The 10,938-nt window shown below is 43.8% G+C and overlaps 1 long non-coding RNA gene across 1 annotated transcript; it reads right to left on the bottom strand.

Annotated features, from left to right (window-relative positions):
* Nucleotides 1-461: 461 nt before the first annotated feature.
* On the bottom strand, nt 462-10,719 carry LOC134294385 (uncharacterized). The gene is made up of 3 exons (XR_010001307.1): nt 9,979-10,719; nt 6,906-7,092; nt 462-6,456 (listed from the first exon to the last, which is right to left on the bottom strand). It is a non-coding gene; the product is annotated as an uncharacterized LOC134294385 (long non-coding RNA).
* Nucleotides 10,720-10,938: the final 219 nt, after the last annotated feature.

Raw genomic sequence — 10,938 nt, 5'->3', positions numbered from 1 at the left:
CTGTAGTGGGCGGGGCCACGTTCGCTCTCATACGGAGCAGGCCGCACAGGCGCATAAAGGGATGCCTGCAGTGGGCGGGCCAAGTTTCCTCGAATCGGGAGCAGGCCGCGCAGGCGCATAAAGGGATGCCTGCAGTGGGCGGGGCCAAGTTCGCTCTCATAGGGAGCAGCCCGCGCAGGCGCATAAAGGGATGCCTGCAGTGGGCGGGGCCACGTTCGCTCTCATAGGGAGCAGCCCGCGCAGGCGCATAAAGGGATGCCTGTAGTGGGCGGGCCAAGTTCCCTCGAATCGGGAGCAGGCCGCGCAGGCGCAGGAGTGTCTGCAGTGCCTTTTCTGTTGCATGCTTGCTGTGGGGCAGAGTGCTGGGCTTGGTGGTCCCTGTGTAGACTTGCCCACGGCTGCATGGGACAGGAAAGGCCCTGCAGACTCATCCTGCCAGAGAAGTCAACCATGAACCAACCTGGACACAGAATATTTATTTATTTATGACAGTATTTCTTCCCAAACCTTCTCACCCAATAAGGGGAGACTCAGGGTGGCTTACAAATAGAAAATACACATATAAACAATTACAATGACATTTCAATCCAATTTAAAATTCAGTGACATTAAAACTTTCATAAAATTATTATTATTAAGGCAAAAATTCAATGCCTTATTATACAAAGCAAAAAAAAACATAACATAAAATCAATAGGAACAATCAACATATAAATACACTTTAGTGCCATGTAGGCAGAGTTAAATACTCTTTGGCACTTGCCAGAGGTACTTGGGGTGCAAGAAAATTATATATAATAAATACTATAAATAATAATAATAATACAAAATAATACTTTATTTTTATATTCCCGCTCCCATCTCCCCCAGGAGGACTCGGGGTGGCTCACATGGGAAACAAGCCCAATGACAGATGTAATAAACAGTCATACATTAAAAATATAAACAATATAAACAATTAAACCATATAACAGCATATCAGAACAATGAGTCTGAGCATAGTACAATATATATATATAGAGGCAAAAATTATACAGGTACTTTATTTGTAAAAACAAGGTCAGGTGTATAAAATGCAGTAACATAAACTGTCCTGTAATCTAGATGTTTAATGCTGTCAAATATTGAACGTTGTGCCTTTGAATAATAACCAGAACACACTTTTTTGGGAAGAGTTTTATTCTTGAAAGCTGACATCGTTGGAAAGGGGTCGACCTCAGCAGCTCCGAAAAGGCAAGGCATCCTGCTCTCCGCTCTCTCTCTGGGATCTCCGTCCGTCCGTCCGTCCGTCCTTCCTTGGCTCTTGTCCAGGAGGAGCCCCTCCCTCGGGGATTTTGGAGACATGGAACAAGGGAGAAGACAGGGGTCAGGAGGGCTGAACCCAGGGGAGCATCTCGCTTTTGGGGGGCTCTTGGGAACGACGGGAGCAAAGGCACCGCTTTACGCACGTGGCTTTTCCTCCTGCTAAGAGGAGAGGATCCCCTGTCACCAGGCATTTGTGGGGGTCCCTGGGGGGGTGGCCCTGCACGGAGACAAGGGGGGGGGGGTCCTGGGCCCCACGTTTGCATTCAGAAACAGGCTCCCGTGCGCCAGACCTTTGCGTGAGGAATGCGGCTGCCCCTGGGAGGGAGGGCCGTCCGTTGGCCCTGGGCGGATGGTGGGGGGCTTTCCTATGCCGTCGGATGGGGGCAGAGCGGGGGCCAAGCCCGGTACCACAGGGAGGCCTCTGGGGGCCCGGGCGGGGGGCTCCCAGCACAGGGCAGGGGCCGGGGGGCCGGGGGGGGCGGAGCCCTTCTTCCCACGGGAGGCCCGGAGGCCCCCTCCCACTAGGTTCTTGCCAACAGGCAAAAACAGTCCTATTTAAAAGCCTAGCCTGCCCGGGTTAGAACTGGGTTAGTAGGGTTAGCGGTTAGTGCAGGGATTAATCTGAGCTACTACATATCCCGGGGACGTTTTAAAATGCCCGTGACGTGGGCTGAGAGCGGCCCCTCGGGTCCCCAGGGGGGTGCCAAGGCCGGGCCCCCGCTCTCCCCCCAGCCGTGACCCCCTGCACATCCAGGGAGACCCCCCCCCCACGACCTGCCCAGGGCAAAGGGAGGACCCGTCCGTCACCGAGTGGGGCCTCAACGCCACGCACAAGGGGAGCCGTGGGTGGTGTTCCTTGCGCAAAGGCCTAGCGCACTGCTCTTGAATGCAAAGGCCTAGGAGCCTGCTCTTTAATGCAAAGGTAGGCGTTAAATGCCTGGTCTAACATTAATGACAGGGGATCTCAGTGGGGGGGCCCTCTCCATCAGTGGGGGGCCCCTCCCCCTAGCAACAACATACTACTATATAACATACTAATATTGTGCTAGGATAATAATATACTCTATTGTATATTAATGTCATATTGATACTAATATGAATAAATAATATGAACATACATACTACTATATAACATAATAACATTGTGCTAGGATAATAATATACTCTATTGCAGGGGTCCCCAAACCTTTTAAACAGGGAGCCAGTTCACGATCCTTCAGACCATTGCAGGGCCAGACTATAGTTGGCCACCAAGCAATAATAATAATTAATAATAATAATAATAATAATAATTATGAGGGTTGGAAGGGTTGGCCATTGAGTCCAATCCCTTTCTGCCTTTGTGCACCGAAAGCACAAGCAAAGCACCCCTGACAGATGGCCACCCAGCCTCAATGCTAATAATAATAATAATAATAATAATAATAATAATAATAATAATAATAATAATAAGGGTTGTGCTGTGGGGGCCGGATAAATGGCTTCGATGGGCCGCATCCCGCACACGGGCCTTAGTTTGGGGACCCCTGCTTTATTGTATATTAATGTAATATTGATACTAATATGAATAACTAATATTAACATCTAATGACTAATACTGACATCTAATAATTAAGATGCTCCTCCCCTAATAACATGCTATTCTAATTTTTATATACAGTAGAGTCTCACTTATCCAACATTCTGGATTATCCAACGCATTTTTGTAGACAATGTTTTCAAGACATCATGATATTTTGGTACTAAATTCATAAATACAGTAATTACTACATAGCATTACTGCATATTGAACTACTTTTTCTGTCAAATTTGTTGTATAACATGATGATTTGGTGCTTAATTTGTAAAATCATAAACTAATTTGATGTTTAATAGGCTTTTCCTTAATCCCTCCTTATTATCCAACATATTCGCTTATCCAACATTCTGCTGGCCCGTTTATGTTGGATAAATGAGACTCTACTGTGTGTGTATATATATATAATTTAATATATAATAATTACAACATATTGTATATACATATATTCATAATATTATATTGTAATACGATATACTAATAATACAATATAATAATATTAATTATATATTATGTTTTGCATGTAATATTACTAATAATACTACCATATATTGATATAGTACAATATAGTAATTTATTGCCAGTATTGTACTATGCTAATAATATAATATTGTATGTAAATTTAATTTTTAAGCCGTTCTGAGTCCCCTTCGGGGTGAGAAGGGCAGCATATAAATCTAATAAATAAATAAATAAATAAAGCAATATAATACTAACAATGATACAATAATATTAATTACATATTATATTTTAAATGTAATATTGGTAACAATATTTCTATATAGTGGTATAGTGCAATGTAGTAATATATAATGCTAATATTGTGCTATGCTAATGAGATAGTGTATGTAAATATAACTTGTAAGCCGCTCTGAGTCCCCTTTAAGGGAAAAGAGGGCGGGGTATAAATGTAGTAAATAAATAAATACATAAATCTCTTTTTACCAGGCTTCAAATTAATAATATGGGATCCCTTCATGCCTGGCTATGCAGTCATTGAGAATAAGGCTGGACCCCATAGGCCTGCATTGAGGTTAAGATTCTGCCAGGCATCCTATTAAAAATGGAGGGTCCCTCCCCTTACGTTAACCAGAGGGGATCTCCTTTATCCAACAAGAGAGGTTCCCACCTGCTAGGTTTGGCTTTAAACGCAGCGGGTCCCTCAGAAGCCTGGTTTTAAATTAATTGCAAACCTCCTTTAACGAGGGTTTGCCTTACAAATAGAGTTTTCCACGTGCCAGGCCCTTTTTATCAAGGTTGGCCCGGGCTGTGGCGCAGGCGGGAGAGCAAGCCAGCTGCAATTATAACTGCAATGAATCACTCTGACCAGGAGGTCATGAGTTCGAGACCCGCTCGGAGCTTATGTTTGTTTGTCTTTGTTCTATGTTAAAAGGCACTGAATGTTTGCCTATATGTGTCATGTGATCCGCCCTGAGTCCCCTTTGGGGTGAGAAAGAAGGGCGGAATAGAAATGCTGTCAATAAATAATAAATAAAAGGGGCTCCACGTATACCTTGAATGGGTTCTCTTTGCGAGCGCTTGGCCGGAAGCCCCAAACTGCTTCAAGGCATTTACAATGGCCAATTGCCGGAGTGGGAGTCCCCGATCTATTGGGGGGAGAGTCCCTGAGGGCCCCCAGCTGTATATGCGTGTGTGTGTGTGTCATGTGTGTGTCATGTGTGTGTGTGCAAAGCAGCCGTGGAGGTTGGAAGGAACGTCTCACCTGGCTTTAGGGCTCCGCTGTAGGAATCTCCTTCCCGGAATCTTCTTTTTACCTGTGTAGCAGATGCTTTCCAAACAGGAAGGATCCCTCTCGGCCGATGGGAGACGGTGTCCGGCAGGAGCCCTCCGGGAGTCCAGGCACATGAAACGGGAGAGAAAAGAGAAGGTCTATACCCGACTTTTCATGAAAAAAGAATATATCTCCCCAGGCAGGCCTTAAGGGTTAAAAGAACCAGGGATCTCCCCACGGTTGGCCTTAAGGGTTAAAAGAACCAGGGATCTCCCCACGGTTGGCCTTAAGGGTTAAAAGAACCAGGGATCTCCCCACGGTTGGCCTTAAGGGTTAAAAGAACCAGGGATCTCCACATCGCCTGGCGTTACCTTAAAGAATAGGAGATCTCTATAGGCCAGGGCAGCTTAGTTTAACAAAAGGAGATCCCTATAGGCCAGGCCACCTTAGTTTAACAAAAGGAGATCCCTATAGGCCAGGCCACCTTAGTTTAACAAAAGGAGATCCCTATAGGCCAGGCCACTTTAGTTTAACAAAAGGAGATCTCTATAGGCCAGGCCACCTTAGTTTAACAACAAGAGATCTCTATAGGCCAGGCCACCTTAGTTTAACAAAAGGAGATCTCTATAGGCCAGGCCACCTTAGTTTAACAACAAGAGATCTCTATAGGCCAGGCCACCTTAGTTTAACAAAAGGAGATCTCTATAGGCCAGGCCACCTTAGTTTAACAACAAGAGATCTCTATAGGCCAGGCCACCTTAGTTTAACAAAAGGAGATCTCTATAGGCCAGGCCACCTTAGTTTAACAACAAGAGATCTCTATAGGCCAGGCCACCTTAGTTTAACAAAAGGGGATCTTTATAGGCCAGGCCGCCTTAGTTTCTGGATAGGAGATCTCTATAGGCCTTACTTTAAGAATAGAGGATCCCCTTTAACCAGGCTTTAATTAGGAACAGAGGTCCCCTGGGTGGGTGGCCTTACATAAATAAAAGGGGGTCCCTACATGCCTATGTTTGCAGTCAAAAACCAGGTTCTCCATGTTCTGGCGGCCACGGCTGGCCTCCGCTTGTGTGTGGCGCCGAAGCTCCGCCCGGGGAGGGAGGGGGCGTCCGTTGGCCCTGGGCGGACGATATACAGGCGGCAGGGGTCATGGGTTGGGGGAGAGCGGGGGGCCCAGCCCTGGCACCGTGGGGGGCACACTGAGGGCCCCAGGGGCTGCTCTCAGGACACCTTGCGGGCATTTTGAATGTCCTTCTAGGGGAGCCCTTCTATGGGGGGCCAGGAGGCCCCCTTCCCTCCCAGCTTGGTTCTTGCCAGCAGGCAAAACACAGTCCTATTTAAAAGGCCAGGCTGCCCTAGTTAGAATGGTGTTAGTAGGGTTAGTAGGTGAGTTAAGGTATTAATATTTTTATTTCTAGCCACTGTCTAAGTTTAAGGGAGCTTTTAAAATGCCCGTAACGTGTGCTGCTCCCCGCGGTGCCAGGGCCGGGCCCCCCGCTGCCCCCCAAGCTGTGGCCCCTACGGCTTGTATAGGAAAACCCCCATCATCTGCCTAGAACAAAGGGAGGACCCGTCCGTTCCCGAGTGGGAAACTTCGATGCCACACACGAGGGGAACCGTGTTCTTCATGCAAAAGCCTAGCACACAGGTAGCCTGTTTTTTATTGCAAAGATAGACATTAAATGCCTAGCCTGACACCCATTACCCTGACAATGACCTTTTTGGGGGGGCGGGCGGTGTCCTTGCGAGAGTGTCTTCGAGCATCTTCTGTCTTCTGTCTCTTCGACCTTTTGTGTATATATATATATATAATTTTCAGCATAGCATGTTATGGGTCTTAAGGCTGGAAATAAATCAGATTGGTAAAAAAAATGCCATTATTATTCTACTCATTTCCTCTGGAAAGCTGTGTGAATTTTCAAAAATGTTGCCATGTGTTGTCAAAGGCTTTCATGGCCGGAATCACTGGGTTGTTGTGAGTTTCTGGGCTGCCACCTCAAAAAGCAGGGCCAGCTAACACCTCCAAACACAGGATTCCCCCAGGCAGGAAGCAGCCAGGCCTTGAAACTGCAGGCCATTCAATGCTAATCAAGGTGGCCAATAGCAGCATTCACATCGGCCTCCAACAGACAAGAGTTCTTTCTCCCACCCTGGACATTTCGAAGATATATAAAAACTTCACCAGCAATCTATGGTTTCCTGCCATAGATGTGGGCGAAACGTCAGGAGAGAATGCTTCTGGAAACCAATTATTATTTCAGATTATAATAAATAAAATGCAACAATATTCACCTGGTCCCTTCAGAAAAAGCTGTGCTAATTTTCAAAAGTTTTGCCTTTGTTTTTCCCTTCCGTTTCACAAGGCTTGGCCATTTCTGAGGTAAAGTCTGAGATGACAATCTCTTAATAAATAAAATTGGCATTTTCTTCTTTCTATTTCACAAGGCTTTTCTGAGGTAAAGGTTCGATAAAGAAAATTCTGAAATAATAAGGAAATATACATGAATAAAGTGAAAAGAAGTTATCCAGATGACAGAAAAAACATATTCTGAGGTAAAATTTATTGCTCAGAGTAAAGCCACCTGGCTCTTTATGGCCCTTTATGGGTCTTAAGGCTGGAAATAAATCAAATGGTGTAAATTTCCAAAAATGTTGTTCTTTGTCTTTCTCTGGACAAAAGTTTTGTAATTTTTGAGGTGATAGAATAATAAACTATTCATCAATAAAGCAGGTATTACAGTAGAGTCCCGCTTATCCAACGTAAACGGGCCGACAGAACGTTGGATAAGCGAATATGTTGGATAATAAGGAGAGATTAAGGAAAAGCCTATTCAACATTAAATTAGTTTATGATTTTACAAATTAAGCACCAAAACATTATGTTATACAACAAATTTGACAGAAAAAGTCGTTCAATATGCAGTAATACTATGTAGTAATTACTGTATTTACGAATTTAGCACCTAAATATCAGGATTTATTGAAAACGTTGACTACAAAAATGCGTTGGATAATCCAGAACGTTGGATAAGCGAGTGTTGGATAAGTGAGACTCTACTGTATTTGTGAATATTTTTTCTGAATATTTTGCTTATTTTTGGCAAATGTTTCCACAAATATTTGTATGATTTTTTGGGTGAATATTTTATTTCAATGTTTGTGAATGTTTCCATGATTGTTTTTTTCTGAATACGTTTGTGAATATTTTATGAATATTTTTCCCCAAATACTTTGCTTATTTTGGGCAAATATTTCTGCAAATATTTTTTATGATTATGTTTGTCAATATTTTAATGATTTTGTAAATATTTCAGTGAACATTTTTCCCAACTGTATCTTCTCTCTTACTAGAGAAAGGCTTTGTGACGAGGTGATTTCGGAGGCAAAACCTCATGGAAGTCTTAATCAATGAAATAGTTTCCTTCTTTCTGTTTCACAAAGCCTTTATCCACCTTTATCTGGAGAAAGACCTGGTGCTATTTGAGGCCGTTTTTGAAAATTTAAGACCAGAGTAATATAATAAAACAGGCCTTTCCTCTTTGTATTTCACTTTTGAGGGGATTCCTGAGGTAATGAAAGAACCCCCAAAACAACAAGGAAACCAACCTAAAATCGAGTGGGAGAGAGAGGGTCCTCTGGACGGGAAGAAAAGCCTTTCCTGAGGTAAAAGTGACTCCCCAAAGGAAAGGCGTCTCTCTCCTCTTTCAACTCTTTCCAGATTCATCCCCAAGAAAGGAGGCTGAACCAGGCGAGGCCACAGCACGGGCCCTGATTCACCTCTCTCTCCGGCTCTGGGTGGCGGGAGGAGAGAGAGAGAGAGAGAGAGAGAGAGCCCGCCCGCCCTTCCCGGCCTGTCTCCTCGGGGCCTTCCTTCCTTCCAGCCACGGCTGAGGGGACCCGGGCCGGCTCTTCCCTCCTTCCCAGCCCGGCCTGAACCACGGCTGCCAGGCCAGGCGCCCTTCTCTCTCTCTCTCTCTCTCTCTCGGAGGGAAAGGAAACGCCTGGGCGCCAAACGAGGCCCCGTTTCCTGAGGTAAATTCACACGGCTGAGGCGCCTCCACCACGGCCGCCTTTTCGGCCTTGGTCCCACCCCTCCTCCCTCCCTCTGCCGCCGCCCGATTGGACGATTCTCCCGCACGTCACAGGCTCAGAGAGGGCTTCGCCAATTTGGGCGGGAAAGCAGGGAGCTGCTCGACGCATGCGCACTCCATTGTCATCTAAAATATATATGTTCTGGATTATCCAACACATTTTTATAGTCAACGTTTTCAATATATCGTGATATTTTGGTGCTAAATTCATAAATAAAGTAATTACAACATAACATTACTGCGTATTGAAATGCTTTTTCTGTCAAATTTGTTGTAAAACGTGATGTTTTGGGGCTTAATTTGTAAAATCATAACCTATTTTGATGTTTAATAGGCTTTTCCTTCATCCCTCCTCATTATCCAACATATTCGCTTATCCAACGTTCTGTCGGCCCGTTTGTGTTGGATAAGTGAGACTCTACTGTACTTTTTCTGTCAAATTTGTTGTAAAACGTGATGTTTTGGGGCTTAATTTGTAAAATCATAACCTATTTTGATGTTTAATAGGTTTTTTCTTAATCTCTCCTCATTATCCAACATATTCCCTTATCCAACATTCTGCCGGCCCGTTTGTGTTGGATAAGTGAGACTCTACTGTACTTTTTCTGTCAAATTTGTTGTAAAACGTGATGTTTTGGGGCTTAATTTGTAAAATCATAACCTATTTTGATGTTTAATAGGTTTTTTCTTAATCTCTCCTCATTATCCAACATATTCGCTTATCCAACGTTCTGTCGGCCCGTTTGTGTTGGATAAGTGAGACTCTACTGTACTTTTTCTGTCAAATTTGTTGTAAAACGTGATGTTTTGGGGCTTAATTTGTAAAATCATAACCTATTTTGATGTTTAATAGGCTTTTCCTTAATCTCTCCTCATTATCCAACATATTCGCCTATCCAACGTTCTGTCGGCCCGTTTATGTTGGATAAGTGAGACTCTACTGTACTTTTTCTGTCAAATTTGTTGTAAAACGTGATGTTTTGGGGCTTAATTTGTAAAATCATAACCTATTTTGATGTTTAATAGGCTTTTCCTTAATCCCTCATTATCCAACATATTCGCTTATCCAACGTTCTGCCGGCCCGTTTACATTCACCAGCAATCTATGGTTTCTTGCCATAGATGTGGGCAAAACGTCAGGAGAGAATGCTTCTGGAACATAGCCATACAGCCCAGAAAACTCACAACAACCCAAAAATTTAGCCTTTTTTTTTCTTCTTCTCTGGAAAAAACCTTGTAATTTTTTTTGGTTTGATATAATAAAGTATTATTACCTAAAATAGAAATTGTTTTATATTTCACGAGGCTTTGCCGTTTCTGAGGTAAAAGTTTGAGGTAAAGAAAGAAATTACTAAAATAATCAGGAAACAGACACGAATAAAGTGAAAAGATCTGGATTGCTTGAGGTAAAAGTTGTGGCTGAAAGAAATGTGGCTCTTCTGGCTCCATGAGGGTCTTTGGCAAGAAATAAACCAGATTATAATAAATAAAACGCAACACTATTTATCTCGTCCCTTCAGAAAAAGCTGTGCTAATTTTGAAAAGTTTTGCCTTTGTTTCTCCCTTCCGTTTCACAAGGCTCTGCCATTTCTGAGGTAAAGTCTGAGATAACCATCTCTTAATAAATACAATTGGCATTTTCTTCTTTCTATTTCACAAGGCTTTTCTGAGGTAAAGGTTTGATAAAGAAATTCCTGAAATAATAGGGAAACGTACATGAATAAAGTGAAAAGAAGTTCTCCAGATGACAGGAAAAACATATTCTGAGGTAAAACTTATTGCTCAGAGTAAAGCCACCTGGCTCTTTATGGCCCTTTGTGGGTCTTAAGGCTGGAAATAAATCAAATGGTGTAAATTTCCTAAAATGTTGTTCTTTGTCTTTCTCTGGACAAAAGTTTTGTCATTTTTGAGGAGACAGGATATTAAAGTATTCATCAAAAAAGCAGGTATTATCTTCTATGTCGCCAGGAGAAATGGCACAGCTGAGGCAAGTGTGACAACTGAAGAGCCAAGAAGAAGCCCCGCCTCCCAATCCGGCCGCCTTTTTGGCCTTGGTCCCACCCCTTCCCCCTGGGCCGCCTCCCGATTGGACGATTCTCCCGCACGTCACAGGCTCAGACAGGGCTTCTCAAAATTGGGCGGGAAAGCAGGGAGCTGCTCAACGCATGCGCACTCCGTTGTCATCTAAAATATAGGTTAGCCTGCCAATCCGGCCGCCTTTTTGGCCTTGGTCC

Source organism: Anolis carolinensis, unplaced genomic scaffold (assembly GCF_035594765.1).
Source record: "Anolis carolinensis isolate JA03-04 unplaced genomic scaffold, rAnoCar3.1.pri scaffold_14, whole genome shotgun sequence".
Lineage (NCBI taxonomy): Eukaryota > Metazoa > Chordata > Lepidosauria > Squamata > Dactyloidae > Anolis > Anolis carolinensis.
The sequence above is the reverse complement of the archived record's forward strand: the minus strand, read 5'-3'. Positions and strand labels throughout refer to the sequence as shown.